General features: G+C 39.2%; 1 protein-coding gene across 9 annotated transcripts in view; it reads right to left on the bottom strand.

Moving 5' to 3' along the window:
• The window catches only part of B3galt1 (beta-1,3-galactosyltransferase 1), a 550,921-nt gene that overhangs the window by 141,677 nt on the left and 387,240 nt on the right, over positions 1 to 22,004 (bottom strand). For 4 of the 9 annotated variants that reach the window (XR_003834954.1, XM_029469656.1, XM_021155605.2 and 1 more), the window contains exon 1: positions 8,315 to 8,523. The exons of 4 other annotated variants lie outside the window; for them this stretch is intronic. The gene's annotated coding sequence lies outside the window, so the exon portion shown is untranslated. Of the gene's footprint in view, positions 1 to 8,314; positions 8,524 to 22,004 lie in introns of those variants that run through there. One more of the 9 variants, XM_021155604.2, reaches the window with a different exon arrangement.

The following is a 22,004-nucleotide window of genomic DNA, read 5'->3' as shown; positions in this document are numbered from 1 at the left end:
CAGAGCAAACAGATTTATGAGTGTGGGCCAATCTCAGCAAACTAGGCTAATTGAGACAAACTCCAAGATAAATCTGTAAAACGCAATCTAGACTGGTAATGCTCTCAAATGAAATATTAAAATAAATAGAACATTGATGATTTGTAGTTAATGCCTTATTTATAGTTTTGAATAACAGAATTTTAAAAAGCACATCTATTATTGGATTTACTTAAATGAAAAAGAGACACAGTATTTGAGATCCTGAGCAATTGATACAGATCCTAGTTTAGTTTTCACCTTAAACTAAACAGTGTAGTTGCCACCGTAACCAGTAGCTCTAACCTTCTGTGCTCAGTAAGACCTAGAGAGAGCAGGTTTTCCATATGAATTCTGGAAATTTTTTATTTTGTCTAATATGTCTCTTTCTATGTTGTAATTAACTGGGGGTACATTATAAACTATATTTCCTATGAAGTTTAAAAGTACTTCACTACGCAGAGCAGATCATCACAGAACAGTGAACGCTGCCATCAGGCAAGTAGCTCTCTGAAAAGGCCTTCGGGATTGCTTTCATTGAGGATTTCTGCATTTCAAGCAGGAGTGGAACTTTTGCCATTAAATAATTTAGATTTTTTTCAATAAAAATGATTTAGACTCCTTAGTGACTTGTTTTTCCTTTAATCATAGAAATAAATTCCTGTTTTAATTGTACATATTGGTGGTGTGGCGATTTGATGCATGTATTTAATGATCAATAATCAAGTTAAGATGTTTAACATTTCCATCTCTTTAAACAATAAAAGAAGATCATCACTCTTTGTCAGACTGTCTAGGAGAGGGCTGATGGACAGTACAAATAGTCGTCCTCTGACAGAAATCCAACTTTTCTGTCCCTGTGCCTCAGGAAAGCCCACACTACTTGATTAAGGAAGTTTATCATTGACTTGTTGGTATTGTGAAACTCTGAATGACTCTACCCTCAAGCATCATAGTCCAGGGCAGAGGAACAACAAACTGTTCAAGACCGAGTTAAGTCAGACTCATCAGCTTCTACTTGCGTCCTCTACTACTGTATTTTAAATAACCAATTATCATGTAAAATTCTAGCTCCACAACACCAGGGACTTGTTAGGAGTCACGAACTCTGTGTGATTATTAAAAACTGGAAGCTTCATTAAATGACACAGAAAGTTCATTAAAAGATAATTAAAAGGAATGTGGATTTTTGAATATCTGATATTCTGTACTTATTAAGTACATCTGGAATGCTGAAAACTGTGGTCAATGCCAGGTCAAAGATATTAAGAGTTTCCCCTGGGCAGTTTTAGACCCTTTGTTTTATTTGAGGACTTAGTTATTTATATAACTCACAGTCTTGTGACATTGAATCAAGAGAAGGAAAAATCAGCCAGTCTCAAATATATGCATAATTTCATTAAGTGTACCAGATCTGAGAAGGGAATGCTTGACTACAAATAGAATTTATATTTACACTGTGGTTCGTTGAGACAGCCCGGATGGAAGGCTGTGATCATTAGACACAGATTCTAAGTAAACAGCAACAGGCTCCACAATTATCACTTTAGAAAACTAATTAGCTGACTCCTTTATCCTCCTCACACAAAACAGATTCTCAGAAAACAAAAGCAATTGAGACAGCACTTTAGCCAAGGGGGAGATTCTTGGAAAGGTAGCAATGGGAATGAATACACACATAAGATTGATCATGAGGACAAGGCTGTTGGCAGATGAGCCTTACCCTGAAGAGGTTTTTCTCCCACAGGGAGATGCCAATCCCTGCCTCTTTTAACCTTTACTTTCCCATTGGACTGGGTTTTATCTACTGCAGGACTGGTCCTATCAGGGTGGACAGCCTCTGCTGCTTAGAGGCCAGTATGTGCCTGGAGCTTGAAGCAGCTGTTAGTCCCTCACATGGGTCAGTCATGGCGAGCCTGCTGAGGTCCACCTGGCTTTCTTCTTCACAGAGTTGGACTGTTCTTGTTCTATGCATTTCCTTTATTTATTCTCATATTGGGTTCTTGCTCTCTCACGTTGAGCATCCAGAAACCATGGTGCTCCTCTGGCTCTCCTAAAGAGCACACAATCTTCCCTGATAGGGAAAGAACTCCGGGTGATGCTATTGTCTGCTCCTGCCCTTGTTTAATGTATGATGAGAGCTCACCATAACAGGTCACACTTAAAAGCAAAGGAAACATGATTGACAAAGGCTCACATCTCTGGATAAAGCCTGCTAAATTCTCGTCCACTATCCTCAGCTCCTCTTACTTCAAGTACAAGCTGCAGTGATATACCAAAACCTTCCTAGATGCATTAAATAAATTGTCTGTAACTATGTATTTGCTGTGGCCCATAAACTAAATTGTCTGTAGCAGAGCACACTTTCAATGATGAATAACATCCCCATGATATTTTATGCGAGAGAGACACAGTGTGTGTGTGTGTGTGTGTGTGTGTGTGTGTGTGTGTGTGAGAGAGAGAGAGAGAGAGAGAGAGACAGAGGTCATGTTGAGGATTTCAGTACATTTTCCAAGTAGGGGATGTTTTCTTACTGAGGGCAATTTCTAGGATAGTAATCTAGAGCTGGAGCTCAGTGCTAGAGCACCGGCAGAACCTGCTGGAACCCAAGGTTTATCCTCCCAGAATACCAAACAAACAACACGGCATATAGCAATATGGTATTTTCATGCACCAAGGGAAGAGATCTGCTTTTCAAAAAACCCCAAATAAATTCCTCACTCAAAATCTTAAGACAAATAGTCAATAACTTTTACAAGGATGGTAGAGCTTCTCTTTGAGGAAATTTGGATAATGCCTCAGTTCTGTGCATCGTCCGAGCTCCTGCTTCGGCTGCATTGCATTTGTGACCGGATGACTCAGTGGCGGAGTGAGGCGATGAGTCAACAGGGCTGTCATGTTCCTTCCCTAGAATCCTTCCTTTGTATCGATGCAAGTATTTAGTCATCTTCTTTCTGGTAAACTCTGAACTGAAATCCATTTTATGTATGTCTTGCAAGCTCTATGTCTCTGCTAATTTTTTGTTGTAGTATTTTTCTCTTCTCTCTCTCTCTCTGCTCTGCTCTTTTCTGAGAATCGAGTGCTGCTTTCTGATCTCGTATGAAGAAGGAAAATTATAGAGCATCTGAGCAAATTGGTTTACGAGCTACCCCAGTCTGATAGCAACAGATTGTACCTATGTTCTCTATCCACCTATCACTGGCCACAAAACAGCACAATGGTGTCATTTCTTTGGGATCACCTTTCTGAAGACTCCACATCACCCAGAACTTACAGTGAGTGAATATACCTGCTAGTCTTTGGCTAATCTCTTTTGGTATAAAGATTTCAGCCACAAACCTAGCAACTGGCCATGGAAGGCAGTATTCTTCTCTCCCACACCAAAATCCAATTGACTGCAAATATCAGCATTGATGTTGTAAGGCAATGATTATTAAGAACACATTCAATATAAGTAGAAAGACTAACACACATGTATGTCACCTCTGCCATAGAAAATAGATAGATCTGACAGAGTGCTCACAAAGAAAAGCTCCTTATGTCTGATTGAGGAAGCTCCTTCTCCTCTTGTGACCTGTCCCATGTGCTTTGTGGCTTCATAGTTTGCTTTGCTCACAATGCAAACAAATAGATATCCTCTGTATTTCCACACATGCACCTGTACCTGATTTTATAATGAAAAGGCCTAAGGCAGAAAACGTCATTGGAAAGACTATGTCAGACAATAGAAAAAGGAGACATGACCATTCCCTACTACATTAGAACAATGTCACCAATAATTGCAGAAATGAAAATAAACACAGGAAGAAAAGCACCTTTTCCTTTATATTGCAGAAAAGACAGATGTACTTTGATGAGAATTGTGAGACTGAGGTGAATCTAATAGCCTCATCTATGACTGAAAAAGAATTAATTATGACCTCTGAATAATAAATTGGCCAAAGAATGCCAAGAATTATAAAAATATTCATGCATAGATTTAAGAATCCTATTTTTGTACAGTTACTTTAATATAGAAACCAAATGAAAGGCAGAAAATCCTAATTAAAAATGTCCATTTCAGACACTGATTTTAATATAGAAAGAAAATGAAATATCACTCACTAGAGAGGACAGTAAATAAATTATTCTAGCAGACCTGGAGGGTTGGCATGTACTTGTCATCTCAGCAACTAGGAAAACTGAGGCAAGAAGATTACTAATGGCCAGAAGTTTTACATTAGCCTGGGTAATACAGCAAGATCTCTTTCTCATAATTTAAGAGACAGGAACCTGATAGGATGTTTTGTTGCAAAGGAAAAATGCATAATCATGAGGATAATTATGACAATGGGGTATATTTTCTATAATTAAGCTGTAAAAGTCAAAAAACAATTTCTACATAGCAATATAAGTCCAATTACATAAATACATAAATATACACAAGTAGATACACACAAGATATAAAACAAACAATAGGTTTGGGAGGATGGTAGAATTATGTGTTTCTGTGCATATTTTCCAAATATACTACAATATTTTTATGCATTTTATAAAATCACTACCATCTTAATGAATTTACATCTCCCATTTCAAATAACTTTCCCCTCTGCAAGAAAATTTTAACAAGTCATTATTCACATATCCCTCCCGGAGTTTGTATGTGTTCCTGTATCATTCTTATTATTGAACTTGTAATCATTTAATGAGCTGTGAAATGATTTGGTCCTAGACTTTAGACATTAGCAGTAGACAGACAGCACAACTGACCCCGCGTTGTTACTAATATTCTGAGAATATATATTCACTCTCTCCTGATAACAAGCACAACAGTAATTGTCAGTTGTGCATCTCCTATGTTCATACGAACGTCTCCAGTGAGCCCCCATCAGCTATTTTTAAATGGGCATTTCCACTCAGAAGCACCACTGACTTTACTGTCTGAGCTTTTTGTCTGTTAGCAGAGAAAGTAAATATGCCCATGAAAGCAAAAATTAACTTCAAACACACCAATTTCCAAAGAGGTATTAGAGAAGACACCTCATGTTTTCCTGAATCAGATGGAGAGAACCCCTTTCCTCACTCCAGGCAGTGTTCTTCATGGCTCAGAGAAGTTCACTGTCAATACAACTTAATTTTTTTTTTAAAGATTTATTTATTATATGTAAGTACACTGTAGCTGTCTTCAGACACTCCAGAAGAGGGCGCCAGGTCTCGCTGCGGATGGTTGTGAGCCACCATGTGGTTGCTGGGATTAGAACTCTGGACCTTCGGAAGAGCAGTCGGGTGCTCTTACCCACTGAGCCATCTCACCAGCCCACAACTTATTTTGTTATGTAGAAGAAGATGAGGAAAAGAGCCTTGCCCCATGTCCAAGCTCGCCCAAGGAAGCACAGGGTAATCTACTTTGCTAGAGATTTAGTTCAATATGGTGAGCTAATTAGGGGAGGGGGCCGAGGAGGAGGGGAGGGAGAGGATATAAGTCTGAAGAAGCAATATGCATTTCCAGCATGGGACATCTGGGGATTGGGTTCCTTAGAGGCAATCCTGACCTTGCTCTCCCAAGGCTGCTATCTGGCCGTGAGGGAGGCATCCCTGTCTCCTAGGAAGCTAAGGATGTTGTGTGTAATGCTCCTTGTAGGTGGGTGCACCCACTGGAGTGCACATTAGTTTTGTTCTCATTTCTTCTTCCAGGACTTATCACATATGGGTCTGTCCTTTAGAAGTTATTGGGCAGTCGCTGTCGTTATTTATCCTGTAGTTTTAGGGGCTTTCTTGTAGACAAAAATAGAAGTTATAAAGAGGTGGCAAATTCAAGTTTGGGAACCATGGTTATTTGGTTATGGTTTGTTTTCCTATTGCCACCTTTTAAGAGGCTTGGGTTGAGATTTGAAAATGAATCCACATTGAATTTGGGAACCCTCAGCTACTCAGAGAGAAGTGCTTCGGCAAGGATTAAAGAGTGAGGGATGAAAATCGTAAACATAAAAATAAACTGAACACACTAAGAATAATAAATAAATGTACATTACACACCTAAAGAAATGGTGAAAGCTATTCCTTACTGTTTGTGCTTACAAGACTAAGGAATATCCTGCTTTGGAAATTATAGCTTAATTTCTGCTTTGGGAAAAAATAACTAAGGACAATCTAACATTAGCCCTTAAATCAAAATCATAGTTGGTATAGCAGGTATGTTTCTCATGTCAGTCTTAACATGCTTTCCCCAACTCAGAGAACCACTTCTGTCACCTCCATTGTCTCTAACTCTCTCATTCTTTACATGTTTATTTATTCAACATGTGCTAGTATCATGCATTGACACTGGGGCTGGAATTTCTATAAGAGGTCAAAGGAAAGAAGACTTGGAGGAATTGCATGCTTCAATGAAAATAAGACAGCGATTTAATAGCATCTGACTGGGGGCCCTGTCCACACTAGGTGGTTTAAAAAAGTATCTTCGAGGAGATGACATACAAGTTCAATGATTACTGACAAGATGCCATTTGATTTGGGAGTCACTGGTAAGACAGTATTCCAAGTGGAATTACCGATTAAGGCTCTAAGAAGGGACATGAATTGGAAGCCTTCGAGGAACAGGATATAGGTGAGGTGGGTGGAGAGCAAGGGGAAAATAAGTCAAAGGTGACTTTAATGAGGGACACAAGGACCACATCACACAGGGCACTGTACTCAGAGATAGTCACCTGGATATTATTCTAAAGCCTGTGGGAAACACTGGTTTGCTCTGCACAGGTCTGTTAAAAGAGATTATTGTCCTTAGAGACAAGATGAAGTGAGGAGACCATGAGTGAGGCTATTGACATAAGTCAAAAGATGCTGCAGCCTGGACCAGAGAGGCAGATTCAGATGGAGGAGCGGTTATCAGGAGTTGGCTGGCTGATTTGATTGGGTGTAGAATAAAGGAGAAAGCCAAGAAGAAACAATGATCATGTTCATTTAAAATGTCAACAAAGAGACACTTCAAATTCCCAAAACAAATGGAAACCAGAGATGCACTTGAAACTCCAGTGAATGCTACATTGTTTTTAACATGTTACTTCTGTAGCCAACTGCTCAGACTTGTCCATGAGGAGAAGCCCCAGATAAGACACCAAGAAACACAGCATGCCCCAGGAGGCAGGCAGAGTGACCTCTTCACAGAAACTTCCTCAGCCCAGTTACTCTCTCACTGGTAGATTTAGAGGTTAGGCAGGAATTTGACCCCTTAAAAGCTGTGCTTTCTTCATCTTAAAAAAAAAAAATCTAATTCAACTTTCCCTTGGGCTCTTTCTAATCATAAATTTCACTGTCTTAATACCCTAGTGGGTCTATTCTAGGAATCTAAGTATCTAAGCCATAAACTGTAAGCAAGTTGAACTCATTAAAGAACACAATGCAAGTTGAGTTATTTTTCTGTTTCATTAGCAAAATTACTAGCAAGTAATGTTCGTTTTGTTTGAACACCAAGTCTACTTTTAGTACCTGGGGGAGGGGCAGCCTATTTTCTTTAGAATATATAACCCCCCTTTAGCACATTTCCCTTTATTCTAATAAATATATTTTTGCTGCCATAGCTGTCTCATAGAATCAACTCTCCTTAATAGAAAACACATTACATATATAACATGCTGCTATAGGGCTGAGGCTTGCTCCGGCATGGGTATCCTTTTGTTTCTTAAGCACATATTAGATATGTATTATATTTAGTACATACACACACATATTATGTATGCAAAAATATACATGCATGCATATTTTATGGTTATATGTTATGCTGTGATGAGAAGTTTTGCATATCACCTTATTTAATCAGATAAATGGTGGACATATATTTTTCCTTTCCTAAGTGAGCTAACTGGATCTTAGCATATTACAGAGCTAGGATGGCAGCTGAAGTCTGCTGGACTCCTGAGCCAGGTTGGTATCCTAGGAAATGAAGGAAACATACTTGTTTCTTGCTGTGAGGCTTAACTAAGTTGACATGATATGTGAAAATCACTTACCACCACATAGTGTGTGGCCGCCAGCTGCTCTGTGAAGCATCCTGATGTCAGAGATCCCTATGCCTTTGCTGCTATTGGAGGCTGTGGTTTTCTCTAAAATTTGAAAATTATTCATACTTTTGCCCTACTCGAATTTTTTTTATCAGAACGGAATATATCGAACTGTACAGATATTAACACACTTTCGGCATACTCAAAAGCAACACTACTCCCAGAGCCCTAAGGCTCTGTTAGAAATAAGGCTTATCCCACCACACCTGTGGCTGTTTGTCTATTGTGTGAGCCAAGCTTCCCGCCTCCCTCTTTCTCACCTCATCCAGGATTCAACAGAAGTCCACAGGGAGCAGAACTCAGAATGTGTAATCTGGTTATTCGTTTTTTAATTTTCCTTGGATAAGCTGAAGCTTTCCTGTAGACTCTGGATGGCACCTGGTTTGTTATTCTCCCTGCCTTTGGCAATGTGCGGCTCTCCTGCTGAGGCTGGCTTCCGCATGGACTGCATGGACACCCTTTTATTTTGTTTCTTAAGCACACATTACCAGGTTCTTTGCCCTTTGCTGTTTTGATTAGGAGCAATCTCTATTTTTTGGACTGCAGGATCAGAAAAAAAAAAAGTGGGGGAGAGATCAATGGCTGTAGTGAAAAAATGGTAAAAATGGTAATAGAAGAAGAAGTTTATCCCAAAGTCTCAAGCCCTTGAATGTACAAGATTCTCCAAAATCACAGTTGCATAAATAATTTTCTTTATGTACATATAACTGACGGGGAAACTCCCTTTTCCACCTTCATTGGAGGATGGAGGAAGGTGGTGGGATTTTTCATATGGGTCTGGGGATAAATCTCCCTCTCTCTCTTGTAGATCTCAGCGAGGGAGGAAAGCACGCAAAGCAAAGGACAGCAATGAGTATTCCCTTTGCAAGGCTAGGGCTGCAGCAACAATGGCCTACCTCACTTGCTCCAGAGCCTGGGTGGTGGGAAGTGGCTTACCTGGGTTAGAGTAGCACTGTCATCCACCAGAGCAGCTAAGGGCAACTTTGTGTTGTCCTTGTTAGGTATATTCGTTCTGTCTCCTCACTAATTTCATAAACTCTGGCTCTGGGCTGTGTCTTTTATTGTATTTGCTTTGACTGGATTGGCTACAATGTAGCACCAGAGGAAAAGGAGGCAGTTACATCTTAGTGAGGTGTAGTGGAGAGCAGGGACAGAGTGTGGGATGGTGAGAAAATTCATCAATGTAACAAATTCTGAAAAGGGAGCTACCCTGTCCTGCAGAGTAATGTCTGAAACAAGTACAGAAAATGAAAAATCCACCCCATACGTGACTATTGGACAATGTTCACAGATAGTTCAGGGGATCAAACAAATCTTTCCATATCATCAACCAATTTTAATCTTACCTCACAACAAATATAAACCACATAGAATTGGTTTTAGTTGTTGCAGGAGGAGAGGACTGTTTCCACAAACATGTCCACACCCTAAACTCCAGGACCTGTAGTTAAGTTTAGGGTCTATGTCAAGGGAGATTAAATGTCATGCATGGCAGGGTTCCTGCTGCTAATCATGTGGCCTTCAATGTTCCCTCTCTTACCTGAAGGAGGGAAATGAAGTAGCAAAGTGAGGGAGATGCAGGAGAGATACTGAATGATGTACAGGATGCCCCGTGCCATCTCCCTGGTTTTCAAAGGCACAAGTTGAGCAATGTGGGCTGCCTCTAGAAGACAGCAAAGGCCAGAAACTGAGTGCCCTGACACATACTGCAGAAAGGAATTCGTCATCATTTTAGTCCAATGAGACTCATGCTGGCCTTGTAGAATTTGATACAATAAAACTATCAAATACTGTAAGCAACCAACCACTATTGGAAGTTAAAGTATATAATGTATCCTTCACCTACTGCTGCATATTAAACCATCTCAAAATGTAGTGGTCTAAACATCAAAAATCTCTGTCTTGTTTGTGAATCTGGAATCTGGCAATGTTGAATCGAGAGCCCTTTGACAAAGTTCCATGCACCATCAGCTTAGGTGTTTCCTTGGGGGCATGGGGAGTCTCCTTTCAAGAGTGATTAGTCCCATGACTGAGAAGTGTGTACTATGTGCCGGAAGGGAGATCAGCTAGGAGCTCTGCTGGTTTGTAGGCTTAGAAACTTACTGTCTTTCCACACTTCTCTCCATGGGCTATTTGTACTTCCTCATAGTAACAAAGACTCATAGTAAGATCAAGACAAGGAAACAAGGAGGAATAGCAAGGCAGAAGCACATGACTTTGTTATGATAAAGGTTGGGAAATGCAGTCATGTTCTCCTGCAGATTTTTTTTAGTTCAGATATTGACAAATCACATATCCAACAGTGATTCCTTAAAATTAAAATGGAACTAAGAAATTCTTAACACAGTGTAACAGTATAAAGGGATGATTGACACACAGATCCATCTACATAAATGATTTATTGGTTTATATATGATTTTATAATATTCTATCAATCTATAGTAAGATCCTTCTACTTAGAAAGTATACTGCAAAGCACTATGCTCAGTCATTCTGGCAGCAGACTCAAACATTTCATCATTATTCTGTCTCCTGATTGCCTCATTTTCTCTTGTATGTGATTTAATCTCATGGTGTTTGCTTCACTGTGAACCTTAAATATAAATTACCCATTGCTAATCTTTCCAGGAAGAGACTGTGGTTGTTTGAATATGTTTGGCTCAGAGAATGAGTGGTAATGTTAGGAGGTATGGCATGTTGGAGTAGGTGTGGCCATGTTAGAGGAAGTGTGTCACTGTGGGGGTGGGCCTTGAGACACTCCTCTTATCTGCCTGGAAGCCAGTCTTCTGTTTGCCTTCAGAACAAAGTGTAGAACTCTCAGCTACTCCAGCACCATGTCTGCCTGGACACTGCCATGCTTCCCACTATGATGAGAATGGACTGAATCTCAGAACCTGTAAGGCCACCACAATTAAATGCTGTCCTTTATAAGAGTTGCCTTGGTCATGGTGCTTCTTCACAGGAATGGGAAACTCTAAGTAAGACAGAGACCATGCCAAGTGATTGTCCTGTACATGACACCAGGAGCAACTAAGATGGTGAAGCTGGAAAGTCAGTTTTAGATGTTTCTCTATGTCAGGAATTGCCATTCCACATAACCGTGGTCCTGAAATATGAGAATGGGATCACAGAATCTATTAATCTACATTACTGGAGACAATGATTACCCCCCCCCAAAAAAAAACCCAAAACTGAGGAGGTTGTATGGGAAACACCAGACACATCATCATGGCAGTCACAGCCAAGGAAAACAATTTTTATTCTGTGTGGAAATTCAAGTGTGACTCCACCATGATACACAATGTACCTTTACCTCTGGGTGGCTTGAATGATTCAGTCTTCATTACTTAATGTAACAGTGAGAGTCTATGAATGTGTACTTATTAGGTCAGCTGAAGGTTTTTATTAAATTCAAAGATACACTAATTGTGGGAGACCATTTCTGTCTAGAGATACCTGTTCAAAAGTCTTGGGGTAGGGGATGAAACAAGAAAGCCCTGAGGGCGCCTGCTCCCCTATGGTACAGAACCTGAAGTCAATCCAGTGAGAGCACACATGCAGTGGGAGACAGTGATGCTGAGGACCCTGACTTTATGCAAACTTCTGCTAATGAAGGTATTTGTATCCAAGGTTCTACCAAACATTTGAAGAAGCAATAAAAAAATTTAAAGTAAAGAATATGTGGGTTTTTAAAAACTAAATGCTACTATAAAAGAGCCAAAAGTGGAACAAAACTACTTTAAAGTAAAATCTAGAATAAGCTAAGGTTAATTTACTGATATGTATATGTATAGTCAATTACCAAGGATTTGTCAAATCTACAGCAGTATGTAGTAACGTCCTAGGCCCCACAGCCTCCCAATCACTCACTAATACCAAGTAACTTCTATGTATGCTATTTTTTGTACCTGTTACAATGTATTTTTCCTGTATCTTTTGTATATAGGCATACAAAAATACCACTATGCTATAGGTGTTCACAGTATCAAGAATTGTAATGTACTATATAGGTTTGTAGCCTAGGAGCAATAGACTATGATTAGTCTATTTTAATTTTATTTAATTTTGTGTAAGTATGCTGTGTGTTGTTCACACAGTCACAAGATTTCCCAGCAATGTATCTCTAAATGCATCCCCGTTGTTAACTGGTGCATGAATATGATGTAATTTCACTCTTTGCCACAGCACATCAGTATGTTCAGATTCAAGGGAAGCTAGTGTGGATTTCCTGTGGTAGGACCTAGCAGGCTTTGGCAATGGGTGAGGGGCTGGGTAGATGGCTCGGTTAGGGTTTTACTGCTATGAACAGATATCATGACCAAGGAAACTCCTATAAGAACAACATTTAATTGGGGCTGGCTTATAGGTTCAATGGTTCAGTCCATTATCATCAAGGCAAGAACATGGCAGCATCCAGGCAGGAATGGTGCAGGAGGAGCTGAGAGCTCTACATCTTCATCTGAAGGCCACTAGGAGAATACTGACTTTCAGGAAGCTAGGATGAGGGTCTGAAAGCTCACACCCACAGTGACACACCTACTCCAACAGGGCCACAACTTCTAATAGTGCCACTCCCAAGCATATACAAACCATGGCATTCCACTCTCTGGCCTCCACAGGTTTGTTACAATACAGGAGTCTATGGAGTCCAAACCTACTGCAGCCCAACAAAAAAAGTACATTTAGTCCAACTTCCAAAGCCCCATAGTGTATAGCAGTCTCAACAATGTTAAAAGTCCAAAGTTCAAAGTCTCCTTTGAGATTTATTCAGTCACTTAACTTTAATCTCCAAAACAAGACAAGAAACCAGATGGGCAACCTCTAAACTCTGCATCTCCATGCCTGATGTCAAAGCAGTCTTCAGATCTCCACTCCTTTTTCATCTTTGTTGACTGCAACAAACTTCTTTCTCCTGGGCTGGTTCCCTTCCCCATTAGCAGCTTTCCTTAGCAGATATCTCATGGCTCTGGCATCTCGAATATCTCGGGGTCTCCAAGTCAACTTCAGTGTTACATCTTCTTGTTTCAATGTCTGGGATCCACACTTGTTCTTCTGGGCTCCTCCAAAGGGCTGGCGCCACTTCTCCAGCTCTGCCTTCTGTAGCATTCTAAGCTCAGGTTGTTCCACTCCATTGTCACAGCTGTTCTTGGTGATCATCCCATCATACTGGCATTTCCAATACACTGAGATCTTCTACTGCAACTAAGCTTTACCAATAGCCTCTCACTGGCTCTCTACATAGTACTAAGCCTCAAATCCTTTGCATGACCCCTTCAGTCCTGGGCTGTTAACTACAACTGAGGCTGCACTTTCACCAATGACCTTCCATGGTCTCTCACACTACTCTTTGTGACCCCTTCATGCCTTCAAAACCAGTACCACCTGGGTGACATTATGAAGTGCAGCTGCAACATGAGGTATGACCTTGTCTATCTCTGGACCACAGCTTCTTTGTGCTTTCAGCAAACACCTCCCAGAAGATTTCACCTCACTGATGCTGCTCTCTTCTTAATTACCACTAATCTCTTAGCTCCAGCTAACCAGCATCAATGGTCCCAGCAGTACCTTCTATTTTTTACTCTAAAGCCAGAGCCACACATCAGAAATTGCTGAGTTCTGCTGCTTGCAGGAGCTGGAACATGGCCTCCTTGTTCTATTACATTATCACTAGCTTTCTGTTTTCCAACCCCTTCAATGTCCAAGTGTAGCTGTCCTGGATCTTGCTCTGTAGACTGACCTTGAACTCAGAGATCTACATGCTTGTCTCTGGGATTACAGTGCGTATCACTCTGCCTGGATTTAAGCTTTTTTTCACCTAGAACTTGCTCTGTCCCAAGCTGGTCTTGAACACTGAGGCCTGTTTGGCTTATCTCCTGGAATTAAAGGTGTATACCACCATGCCTGGATCTAAACTTAGTTGGGTAGGTAGGATCTTGCATCTAAATACCACTCCCTTAATTTGCTTTCTCCTACAACCCAGGATTTATCTCTATTTTACTTCCTGGTGCCCCTTTAATACTCGAACCATCCATATATATATGGTGATTCCAAATCCCATCAAGTTGAGAGTCAAGATTAACCATTACAGAGACCATAAGGATGCCCCACGCACACTGAAAAATTAGCTTTGTGCTTGCCACCTGGTACATGCCTTGTCCATCTTTATCTTTGTTCCCCATTCTCATCTCTGCTCAGTTGTGTCTTAGGGACTTCATCCTCTAAGTTTAAGTTTGTCATTCTACTGTACCTTCATCAACAAGGAACAACCAGATCTCTTTTAGGTTGAAACAAAGGAGGAGTGACAACTGTTGATCTATCTGCCTTTGTATTTTTGACTGTTGAAAAATAGTAAGTAGAATATTATTCCTTTAGAAAGATCCTTTTTTTTTTTTTTTTCAAATAGCACCCTCTGAGTCATGTCTTACCAGAAGTCATATGTAAGCATTAGGCTCAGACTCATGATAAGAGAATTCAGATTAACTTTTGGCAGTTTTAATTGTTCACTTACTCGAGCTGCTTTAGTCACACGTGAGTGTCAGTTAGGAGGCTTAGTTTCCTTTGCCCCTTTGCCTTCTACACATAAAATCTTTCTCTCCCTCTTCTGAGTGCAAGGATAAGTCCAAGTGTTTGACCAAGTAGCATAAACATTCAAGTCTCTGTACCTGATATCTTTTGTATCGGTTAAAGTAGTTTCTGTAAGTTGATCTCACAGTTGAATATTGCTTCTTTTGAGTTTTTTCCCATTCTCAAAGAAGGGTTTTTAACTTCAGAAGATCGTCAGTCTCCTCATTTTTGATATCTAATGGACTAGGTCCCTAGTCTCTCCACGGTGACATCAATGGAAACTTTTGTGATAGAGAAAGATTTCTGTGTCTGTGAAGTCCAATATGTCCTCCACCTGCCCCCGTGGTTACCCAGCCCTTGGAATATGACTGCTGTGATTAAGAGAGCAGTGTTTAATTCATTTAATTGAAGTGAGAGTTAAACAGTCTAGTAACTCCCATGTTAGCACTGTGACACTACTTTGGAATCTTAGCCTGACTACCTTGTCAATCATCCTGTTCTGTAAAATCCTTGATATCAATGGTTGAAAATTGAAACCAATAGAATTGCCAAGAAGCATAGAGGGATGCTTGCTTTCTGCTGTGAATCATTTAGTTTTATAGGGTTATGTCCGTCACTAAAGACATGGCTATGTCAGTGACTTTGCCATGGAAAATGTGTTGACATCTCAATTTTTACAAGCCTCAGGTCTTGCCACAAGGTTAGGAAAGCCTGACTCCTTCATGTAAGTCACCTATTTCAATACTAATTCTGTGTGACAAACTCAGTGGGTCACAAGTCAAGCAAGTGTAAGTTCTCTGGGTTCAGCTTATCTTGTTGGCCTATGGCTGCATTTGTCTCCAGGTTCCAAGTTCAAGCCTTTGTGTGTCCTACGCCTCAGGGTGTGTTGTAATAGGGATATTGGATGCTCAAGGAAGTCACATAGTTAGGTCTAGAGAGAAATGGTAGAATACTCTCAGGTGTGTGCTAAGTAGGGTGTCATCGATCTTCAATGCAGTGAAGCTGTGATTGGTTTATCTCTGTCTCCCGCCCTCATACACACACCATGTGTCTGTTTATTTTTCCTCTCATTCATTTCCACCCTTGCCTGCATGTGTCTCATTTTCTTTTCTGGTAATGACAATGGAATCAACTTAAAAAAAAAAAACATTTTCTATTTTTGCAAAGATGGTACTTAACAGTGAGGCATCCCTTTACTTCCATCTTTGAGAAACTGTTTCTTAATCATGCTTTTTAATGGCAAACGAATCAACTACTGGGTTTAACTAGAAATGATATTGCGAATTCTGATCTTTAATATCTTAGTTGATATTCCGAGGATATATTGGAAGAATTAGTTTAAATGCATCAATTTGGTTACCTTTTTTCTTTCCCTTAAAGCCTTTCATGTTCATTAACATAAAAACACAGTAATTCCAAATCAATATATCTGGATTTGTCCCATTTGGAGCTTAGCAGTATCTGTCTAAAGTCATTCCAACGTACTGTAATCATTCTAGATTCTTCGATGCCAAATCTTTAAATTAATGGTGCACATTTTCTTTTTCTTTCTTCCTTTCCTTTTTTTTTTTTCTTTTTAAGAAAAAAGTAGGTTAGAGACTAATGAGTGATCATGAACTCTGTGCACATAAAGAGGTGCTTGTGGTTGTATCTTGGCAGAGGAGGAAAGAGGATGCTTCACCTCTGGGAAACAGTGGCTGGGCACTATCTTCATTTTATCCCTTGTGCATACTATCCTATCACTGAACATTATTCAGAAAATAGCAGTATTTTTATAACTAAAATTGTTAAAAATAAAGCTCAGTAATAACTTCAAATATTTTGACAGGCTGTCACAGTTGGCAGGGTAGAAAAAAAAAAACAACATATCTCTTGACTTACTAGTTTCTAGTTGTGAATTCCCACTGAGAACTAGGAAAGAAAGACATGAGGGTACCTTTGGGGACTCTGTAGGAATATTTTAGTGTTCAGTTTTTTTTTCCCCTTAAATTTCAGTTGTTTTCTTGGTCCTTCATTTTTTCATATCATATAGAATGACCCACCCCAGTAATCTGATATAATCATTCAAGCTTTAGCTCACCTTACAGTGAAGGATGTCACATAGGGAAAAGTGACTCTGCCTTCTTACTAAAGCTTCATGGTATCTGTAGCATCATTTTATGCCATCCTAAAATGACGTTTACCTGGGCAGCAGATGTCATCTAGCAAAGAGTTCTTTAAGCAATGTTCAAATATTTCTGATTTTTACCTCAAGATAATTTAATCTACCAGTACTAACTGCCAAAGAGGGGCAAATGCAAAATGCAAGGCTCCAAGGATAGATTTCCACATTTTTCATTTAACATATGTGGGCCAGAATGTCATAAACAATATTCATGGATATTCAAGGAAATTAGCCTCCCACCTTCACCTATTAGTCTACTCTCTAGGTGTCTTACATAAGAGTCACAATGCCAGTGTCTTTGATTACTGAGCTTCAAACTGGGATAGTGGGTCAAGGACATGATTCAGAGGATAAAAGCACCGCTGAGCTGCCATCTTGACATAAGCTCCAATCCTGGGACCCACAGAGTCAAAGGGGAGAACCAATTCCCACAGGTTGTTCTCTGACCTCTACATGTTTGCCTTGATATACTTACACAAACACACACACACACACACACACACACACACACACACACACACACACACACATAGAGGGGGGTGGAGGAAGAGAGATACTAAAAAAACCACATCTTCATCATTGCATTCACCAACTTTATAAAGCTTTATTGAGTCTCATTTTTGCTTCCTTCCAACTAGGAATTTTAAAAATATATAGCCACTTCCTTGAGTTCTAAAGTATGAAAAGGGGATCTGAGAGTACCTTGGGGAATATTTGAAATGCATGGAACTCAATGTATCTGAGTAACTTTCCCATTAATATCTTGAAGAGTTGATATGAATATAGTAATAGTAGGATATTCTATAGTTTCTAGAAATAGGATAAAGGACGTTGCTTTATTTTGTGAGCAAACCCACACATGACTAATCTTTAAGCCAGATTCATTTACATAACACATGACAATTTTCTTTCATGGCATGGATGTTTAAAAGGCACACTTGCACTACAACAAGCATAGAGGCACATCTGCTCTCTGATATCTCTTTTGTAACTTTTCTTATGCCATTATAGAACATTATATTATTTGACAGCATAGGAAAAAGAATCCCCTGTTCCTGACATCAAATCACTTTAAAAGTCTAGATTAGAGTACTGTAAATCATGTAAAATTGTTTCAGTTTTATTGCAATGCACTTCAGGGAATAAATTTGATTTTCTGAAGTATTTCAACAGGAATGGCCTTATTATTCACTTTCCAGGGTTCTAGCCATATTCAATACACATACCATATAATGTTACCAAATTTTATTTTTTACATTATGTATTACCCCCTCTGAAATCAATACCTGGAACATTTAATTCCTGTAAATGGGAATTTGCTTATTAAAAATGCATAGGATATAAAACAAACCAATGACTATTCCATCTATTCTGTGCAGTGCCTCCCTTTGCTCTTCAACACTGATACATATTATTTTAACTCCACTCTCCTGGAAATTAAAGATGGGAGAATATTGCTTCCCTAAAAATTCTGAGAAAAAGAATATAATTCAGGGATCATATATAATGTTTTCCAGGTATGGGAATGACTCTGACTCAAGTTAAATATTCAATATGAGGCTCTTTTTCTTCTATTCTGGCTGATAAACATTGCTCAGGGGTGGCTGAGTAAGAATTCTATGTTACTGTCATGCAGGAGTTCAAATGGGGTGAGTGTCATGAGTCACTGGGAGGTAAAGACAGGACTGGATCAAATCAACATTACTCATAAGGTATATCTTTGAGATTTAACAATAGAATTGCAGGCCCCAGTGTTTGGATGCATAAGGTTTATTTTTCAAATTATTTCAACAAACCCCACTTTCCTAAAATCTCAATCATGACTCAGGCTTGTAACTGGCATGCCATAGTTTGATAAGTGGAATTTGAAATGGCAGAAAATTATCACATGAGTTAGGAGGTCCAAATTCAGTGCACTTTTAGGGAACTAAAGTTCTCACAAGGGACTGGCACGAGTCTTTATCGGGTGTACTGATGCTTGCCAAATAGCATCTGCTTCAAAATGCCTGTCTGGGAAGCCTCATACCAAATTTAAACCCTTATCTCAATTTTTGTCAAAGAAATATATAGTCTGGCAGACCAAGTGAATGCCATTTGCTTTTATCAAAAAGGCCAATGGGCCCAGTCGGAGGACAGTGACCTGCCCTNGCAAACTTTATATGCCCCAATATAGGGGAATGCCAGGGCCAAAAGAATGGGAATGGGTGGATAGGGAAGTGTGGGGGACTTTTGGGATAGCATTGGAAACGTAATTGAGGAAAATATGTAATAAAAATATTAAAAAAAAAAAAAACAAAAAGGCCAATGGTTTTATATTGTAACTAATTAATTTTTGAACAAGGCCATCTGTTTCAGTAAAAACAAAGGGATATAAAGAAGTCATCATTGTCCTAATACTTCTCGTACTTCTCTTATTTGATAACCACCGTGGGAGGAAATCATGGTCAAGACTGAACTTATTTGATTGTTATGAAATCCAGGATTCATTACTCTGTCTATGCCCATAGAAAGGAAACTTTGTGACCAGCATAGGTGTCTTTATAGGAAGTGAATCTTTTCCTTAAAAGTAAATGTTGATGGCTGTTGTAACCGTTGGGGCCCTTCCTCTGCTCGCCATAGGTTGCATGTTGCAAACCTGCAGCTAGTTGGCTTGCTGTACTCAGTGCCAAGAGCATTTCTGGGAAACTCTCCCTGTCTACTGAGAACAGCAGATGGCCAAATCTTTTATCTTCTGCAATCAAGGCCAGGGACCAGTGTCTTAGTATTGTCCACCTATACTTTCTCTAAACCTAGATACTCTGCAGCCTTAGTACTGGTAGAGCTCACTGTTGTAATGATTTGAATGAGACAGTTCCTCTTCATGGCTTTTTTGGTCATTTGTAAAATAAAGAAAACAACAGTGTTTCTATCATAATTTTGCTGTTGATATATATGTAAATATATATATACATATACATATATATATACACACATATATATTACTTATATACACATATATGTGTATATAAATAAAATATATTATATATTCTCTATATATTCTTTCTCTGATGAAAGTAGCTACCGGAACCTTGGTTCTGGCAAGAGACAGCCTGCTGAATTGAGTCTCATAATGAGTGTGATTTTCTTAGGGATTTCCTTCTATGAAGAGACACCATGACCAAAGCAATTCTTCTAAAGGAAAATATTTAATTAGGGCTGGCTTTCATTTCCAGAGGTTTAGTCCCATTATCATCATAGGTAGGAAGCACGGCAGCAAGCAGGCAGACTTGGTGCTGGAGGAGCTGAGAGTTCTAAATCTTGATCTGAAGGCAGCAGAAGGGGACTAGAATTCTATATTGAGATCTCAAAGCCCACTTCTGCAGCACTACACTTCCTACAACAAGGCCTTACATACCATACCAGTAGTGCCACTCTTTATGGGCCAAGCATTCAAACATACAGCTCTATGGGAGAGATACCTATTCTAACTACCACAGTGACTATAAATTTTATTTCCTATGGAGATGTCTGTCCCCTTAGAACACCCTGCTCTTTCCTGTGCTTCCAGGTGAACCTTTGAGACTCAGACTTAGCTGGTCCTGGCTTTGGATTGCTGTTTTGCTTGTGAGCCACCCAAGTATTGGTACTAAATGGCTAGATGTAAATGACTAGAAGTAAATTCAAATTATATTTAAATGTTTAGTAACAGATATTGAACAAGGGGATTTGGAGGTGGCCCAGCATTTATGAGTATTGGATGCTCTTGAATAGGGCTAAGGTGTGACTCCCAGCACCCACATATTGATCTACAACCATCTGTAACTATAGTCTCAGGGTATCCAACACCCTCTTCTTGCCTCTGCATGTGCCAAGCACATATGAGGTACATATACACACCTTCAGGCAAAATAGCCATACACACAAAAAATTTAAAAATAGATTGAATAAGAACTGGCACCGTTGCATCTGAGGAAGTATTTATAGATATTTTTATTAACTTTTTCTCATCCATTTCTCTTTCTTCTGCAACTTGAGTAGCTATTATTTATGATATTCTTGTTTTTTGACATTTATTTCATGAATTTTTAAATTGGCTATAATGGCCAAGCAACTCTAAATTCTATGTATCTATGTATCTATGTATCTATGTATCTATGTATCTATCTATGTATCTATGTATCTATGTATCTATCTATCTATCTATCTATCTATCTATCTATCTATCTATCTATCTATCTATCTCCTGGAAACATCAGTAAGCTGATGTTTCATAAATGATATTTACATATCATTCCATATATAACTGTGCCTTTGTTATTAATTTTAAATTATGTATAAAACAAGACTTACCACAACACAGTTAAAGAGAAGGTGAATGCTTCTGTCTCAAAAGAGAAAATACCCAGATCTTTGCAAATTCATAATGAACCCAAAGAATATAATTTTTCCCATCATGGGAAAAGTGAGAGGTTTTCTTTTGGTGCCTGATAAGTCCTTAAATACAGAATAAATACTCTAAAACATATTTAAAACAAGAAAAGCCATTCTTGAGATGTCTTTCCCCCTTTCCATTTCTATTCTGAGCAATGATGATTCATTTCCTTTGGAAATTGAAAACTGCACAAGCAATGTCTTCTGATACTACTATGCATTCAGAATTAGGGGATTAAAATAGAGCTGTTTGGCCAAGGCTCAAATTCCAGCCTTCATGCCTAGCCTGGGCTTTCAGGGTCAAGTCTGCAACTGCTGAACCTCCAAAAGGTACAGAGTCGGTGACCTGCAGTGTTTGTTAGTTTACTAGGAAAAATTAAACTGTAATAACTTTCTTTCAGTAAGATTTTCTTGGCAGGGTTTACCCTTGAGTAAAGTTGTCAAAGCACTGTGGTTTATGTAACTTTCTGCAGGTCAAAGTTAAAAAGCCAGTAAGTCAGTCGGTCCAACTGGCTTTTCAGAACCACCGATTTGGTGTAAAGAAAAGCCCAGAGAACGAGAAGTCTGATGACTTCCAGGAGGCCCAGTGAGCTGGAATTTGAGTGACCTCCATGTTTCTACCTCTGCCTCTGTCTGGATGGGGAAGTTTCTTGACCTTGAACAGCTATGATAATGTATAACATAAATGACTTCACAGAGATAATCTTTAATACCCCATTTTAAATATCTTTTTTCCCATCTAAATCCATTTAAACACTAATGGGTGGCAGAATGGGAAGCAGATGACCTTAAAATTCATGCTTTTAAAAAAT

The sequence above is a fragment of the Mus caroli genome, chromosome 2 (assembly GCF_900094665.2).
Source record: "Mus caroli chromosome 2, CAROLI_EIJ_v1.1, whole genome shotgun sequence".
In the NCBI taxonomy this organism is placed as follows: domain Eukaryota; kingdom Metazoa; phylum Chordata; class Mammalia; order Rodentia; family Muridae; genus Mus; species Mus caroli.
Note: the sequence above shows the minus strand (reverse complement) of the source record. Positions and strands in the feature narration are given on the sequence as shown.